Source organism: Trematomus bernacchii, unplaced genomic scaffold, assembly GCF_902827165.1.
Source record: "Trematomus bernacchii unplaced genomic scaffold, fTreBer1.1, whole genome shotgun sequence".
Taxonomy (NCBI): Eukaryota; Metazoa; Chordata; class Actinopteri; order Perciformes; family Nototheniidae; genus Trematomus; species Trematomus bernacchii.
Window position 1 is genome coordinate 9,443,129 of NW_022987567.1, and position 6,014 is coordinate 9,449,142.

Genomic DNA, 6,014 nt, shown 5'->3' on the forward strand with positions numbered 1-6,014 from the left:
AAACATATTTTTTTTTTTTAATTTTAATTTTATTTATTTATTTTTTATTTTTTTTTCAATATGGGAAGAGGTGGGGCGGCGCCCCTAGCGCCCCTATGGACCGGCCGCCACTGGTTAATCAGCATTTATTTTCATAACCAAATAACATTTGCTGATTTCGAGTTGATGCTGTCGTCCTCATGATCTGTTATGATAAGGTATTTGAGGGCTTTCACTTCTTATATTAATATAAATATGTGTTTTCTATTTTTTACATTATTTATTTTATTCAGAAATGAAGCAACAAAACCCAATTTCCCCCGGGATAAATATATTTTATTATTCTGATTTAATGTCGTGTTAAAAGTTAATTCTTTCCGCGAATCAAATGGTAAATGTCGTCAATTAAAAATAATTCCCATTATAACATAATTAAGTTTGCCAACCCACATAAGATATGACATTTAGTTCAGATCTTTAAATATTCAAAGTAAAAACCTGATTTAATAGCCCTAAACTATTTGGATCAATTCCTCTCTCATATAATATCTCAGTGTTTTTGAAGCTGCATTAATCTCATGCTTACAGTTCCCTTCGGCACGGAGAGAGTCAGACGTCAGGAGTCACACTGCAGACATTCCTCACATACTTTAAGCTTTAAAACTACAACTGTGAGACGGTACATTCATGAAGAGGAAGACGGATGTTAGATGGAGACGGAGGGAGAAGTACGGTGGCCGAAATCTCTTCCATCAGAAACACGCTGCAGCTTCAGAAACGATGCAGATATAAAAACCCAAAGGTTCCACATGAAGAAACATCTTCAGCAACTTGACAACACGTGCAGCGTTTAGAGAACATTCAGCAACTTGAGGAGACATGCACAGCGTTTACTAAAAGCTGCAGAAACCAAACGCTGCAAGAAGCTCAAAACACAACGGAGACCAGGGGACACTAAAGAGTGACGCACACAGCTGGGAGACCAGGGGACACTAAAGAGTGACGCACACAGCTGGGAGACCAGGGAACACTAAAGAGTGACGCACACAGCTGGGAGACCAGGGGACACTAAAGAGTGACGCACACAGCTGGGAGACCAGGGGACACTAAAGAGTGACGCACACAGCTGGGAGACCAGGGGACACTAAAGAGTAACGCACACAGCTGGGAGACCAGGGGACACTAAAGAGTGACGCACACAGCTGGGAGACCAGGGGACACTAAAGAGTGACGCACACAGCTGGGAGACCAGGGGACACTAAAGAGTAACGCACACAGCTGGGAGACCAGGGGACACTAAAGAGTAACGCACACAGCTGGGAGACCAGGGGACACTAAAGAGTGACGCACACAGCTGGGAGACCAGGGGACACTAAAGAGTAACGCACACTCTTTACACACTCTTTTACTTTTTATCATCACTCTTTAGTGATGATAAAAAGCGTTGAAAATATCTGCACAGTTTTCCTTTAAAAGTCCATGTTTACATTGACTGTTTCATAACCAAAGACAGTGTCTCCTTGAGGCTGAATACACATAATAAATACACATTCTTTATCCAATCAACAGCCAAATATTTGCTTTGAAATGAATATGAACCGCTTGTGTTTGAAATAATCAAAGTAAATAAAACTGTGGGCCTCTGATAAGGGGAGACTCAAACGGCTGAACGAATAATCAGTTAATTGAGAAATGTATCAGAAAAATCTACTGTTTAATGGAAGTAATTGTTAGTCTGAGCCTTACCTGCTTTGATTACATCCGTGTTTGTTCCTCTGCTCTGCCTCTGGTGATGCAGCATGGAAACAGACTGCAGAATCGAGTTAGAAAATATATACAGGTATAGTTAGTCTCTACTTTAAAGAGTCCTCTCCTGCTGATGTTCAGGTGTATATCAGTATGTAGTGTCTCTACTTTAAAGAGTCCTCTCCTGCTGATGTTCAGGTGTATATCAGTATGTAGTGTCTCTACTTTAAAGAGTCCTCTCCTGCTGATGTTCAGGTGTATATCAGTATGTAGTGTCTCTACTTTAAAGAGTCCTCTCCTGCTGATGTTCAGGTGTATATCAGTATGTAGCGTCTCTACTTTAAAGAGTCCTCTCCTGCTGATGTTCAGGTGTATATCAGTATGTAGTGTCTCTACTTTAAAGAGTCCTCTCCTGCTGACGTTCAGGTGTATATCAGTATGTAGTGTCTCTACTTTAAAGAGTCCTCTCCTGCTGATGTTCAGGTGTATATCAGTATGTAGCGTCTCTACTTTAAAGAGTCCTCTCCTGCTGACGTTCAGGTGTATATCAGTATGTAGTATCTCTACTTTAAAGAGTCCTCTCCTGCTGATGTTCAGGTGTATATCAGTATGTAGTGTCTCTACTTTAAAGAGTCCTCTCCTGCTGACGTTCAGGTGTATATCAGTATGTAGTATCTCTACTTTAAAGAGTCCTCTCCTGCTGATGTCCAGGTGTATATCAGTATGTAGTGTCTCTACTTTAAAGAGTCCTCTCCTGCTGATGTCCAGGTGTATATCAGTATGTAGTGTCTCTACTTTAAAGAGTCCTCTGCTGCTGATGTTCAGGTGTATATCAGTATGTAGTGTCTCTACTTTAAAGAGTCCTCTCCTGCTGATGTTCAGGTGTATATCAGTATGTAGTGTCTCTACTTTAAAGAGTCCTCTCCTGCTGATGTTCAGGTGTATATCAGTATGTAGTGTCTCTACTTTAAAGAGTCCTCTCCTGCTGATGTTCAGGTGTATATCAGTATGTAGTGTCTCTACTTTAAAGAGTCCTCTCTGCTGATGTTCAGGTGTTATATCAGTATGTAGTGTCTGTACTTTAAAGAGTCCTCTCCTGCTGATGTTCAGGTGTATATCAGTATGTACCGTCTCTACTTTAAAGAGTCCTCTCCTGCTGATGTTCAGGTGTATATCAGTATGTACCGTCTCTACTTTAAAGAGTCCTCTCCTGCTGATGTTCAGGTGTATATCAGTATGTACCGTCTCTACTTTAAAGAGTCCTCTCCTGCTGATGTTCAGGTGTATATCAGTATGTAGCGTCTCTACTGATGCCATTATGTTCCAGAAGTAAACAAAGGAGTTTAATGGAGGTGTTTCAGGATGTGTGTGGGAGAGATTTCAGCCTCTGCAGACCATTAACATGCACAAAGACGCACAATACAAAGCGCAATAGGGCCTCTTTAAATGTGCCAAATGGTCCACATTGCACCACTTGGGTTCCCAGAAATACACCCACCACGTGTGAACTGATCAACTGTTCTCAAAGTGTTCATTTCTTTCGAAGTGATTGGTGTCTACATTTGCCTTTCAAACAATGACCACATGTTAACTCTGGTTACATATTCAGGTTGTTTGAGTGGCAAGTGCGTACCATATATAAAAGCTCCTCTGCTGCATGGGATTTGGAAACCCAGCATGCCGCCTGAGGACTGTTTAGCACATGTTCCTGCACACCACAGGATCTCAGAGCTAAAGATAGCACCTGCGTCTCCGTGGGGTTTCTCTCCGTCCTCTAATACTGCAGAAGAAGTCTTCAGTATAAAGTAATGAATGTCTTTGGCACTGAGAACATTGTCCTTGCAGCTACTGAGTGTTTAAAATGCCATTTTGGAAATCACCTTATTATACAGACAATCTGTCGGACAAGGAAATCTAATCCATCGTCGTGTCTGGAAAACACCAGAGGCAGCGGAGAAGTGACCTTTGAACCTTTTGTGCACATTTCAGCTCCCTGGTGATTCAAACAGGAGCATCACAATCGATTGAAAAACAACGAACCTTATTTGGACATTTTGTGCCGATTTCAGAGACGTGCACTGTTCATTTGACATGCTTTTCCACATGTGTATATATTATTACAGTAAACAGTATTTATTTTACAATCCGCTATTTAAGATTCTATTTGTATAAATGTTTCCAACCTGTGGTTAACACACTCAACATGTTTGTATTATAATAATAAATATCAACTAAATGTATTATTATTATTTTATTATTAATAATAATATTTCTAAAAATAGTATGTATTATACTTTGTATTCTATTAATAAATAAATATATATATATTTGTTTTATTCCTGCAATTAACTTGCACTTTTTATATATTAAAGAATTATACAAATAATACTGCATATAAATAAAATTATTATTAATAGTTCACATTACAATAAATAGTATTTATTCTTTCCTGTTTTATTTTTTATATTAATATTCCACATAACATTATTATTATTATATTACAATAAACAATATTTATTTCTGTTATGTGTTCTTTTTTATTTGATATAATAATTATTATTATTACAATGTTCCATACAAATTAAAAGTATTATTATTCTAATTATTAAAATAAACATTATTTATTCTACTATGTATATTGTCTTATTCCTACAATGTACTTTCACTTCTTTATTAACATCAAATAAATAATATTACTTTATTATTATTTGTTTTACTATATTATAAATTGCATTGTTTGAGGAGCATTAAAGGTCCCATGTCATGGCCATTTCCACTGATCATAATTCCATTGTTGAGGTCTACTAGAATAGATTTATATTGTGCATTTTTCCAAACTCACATTGGTTTCTCATACAGCATCTCTCCAAACTCACATTGGTTTCTCATACAGCATCTCTCCAAACTCACATTGGTTTCTCATCCAGCATCTCTCCAAACTCACATTGGTTTCTCATCCAGCATCTCTCCAAACTCACATTGGTTTCTCATACAGCATCTCTCCAAACTCACATTGGTTTCTCATACAGCATCTCTGTAAACTACGTGTATTCACTGAATTTCACTCTCTGCCTTTAACGGCTCGTTGTAGCTCCAATAGCTCCAGCTATGTGAATCGCGCTGAGCTCCGTGGAGGTGTTGTTTCCTTGTTTAGCGATACATAGCGAAACACAGCCAAACTCATCCTGAGCACACACAAAGTCACAGCCGAAGTAAAAACAATAAGTGTGGCTTGATATTGAGTAAGAAAAAGGTTGATAAACGCTGTGAGAATGGGTCTGCAGAGAGAATGGGTCTGCAGAGAGGATGGGTCTGCGGAGAGAATGGGTCTGCAGAGAGGATGGGTCTGCGGAGAGAATGGGTCTGCAGAGAGAATGGGTCTGCAGAGAGAATGGGTCTGCAGAGAGAATGGGTCTGCAGAGAGAATGGGTCTGCAGAGAGGATGGGTCTGCGGAGAGAATGGGTCTGCAGAGAGAATGGGTCTGCAGAGAGAATGGGTCTGCGGAGAGAATGGGTCTGCAGAGAGAATGGGTCTGCGGAGAGAATGGTCTGCAGAAGAATGGGTCTGCAGAGAGAATGGGTCTGCAGAGAGAATGGGTCTGCAGAGAGAATGGGTCTGCAGAGAGAATGGTCTGCAGAGAGAATGGGTCTGCAGAGAGAATGGGTCTGCAGAGAGAATGGGTCTGCAGAGAGAATGGGTCTGCAGAGAGAATTTAGCCGCGATCCCAACTGTCTGTTATCAGCCTGCAGCCAGGGAGGAGAAATCAGCTGAGCTGCCTGCTCCCTGCACACAGATGTGTGTGTGAGGAAGTCTGTGGATTGGTCAATTTGGACCAATCAGCGGGGGCTTAACGTAACGGCTCCGCGGACGTAACGTAACGGCTCCACGGATCATGCCGTACCCGGAACAAAATGGAAGAATCAAATGGACAGTGACGTATCTCCAACGAGGCGTTTTGGGGAGGTCTTTTCTGTGTTAGTTTTACTCCCTACAGGGTGTACTTTGAGGGTTTGTGACTCTGCACACCGTTTACATGCATAAAAACCTTCATAACACACAAGGGGACGGGTAATAACCGGAAAAGCATGACATGGGCCCTTTAAAGATGTTCATTGCTGTAGGTACTGTACTGTGCATAATGACGATAAAAGCTTGAAATCCTTCAAATGAGTTATTTTTTCCTGAGGTGAGACATTCCTGATGCTGACCCCATGCTGCTTAAAACCAATAGGCTCATGGTAAAAAGCACAATGGAATAAACCTCTAATCTGCTTTATATCCTATTAAC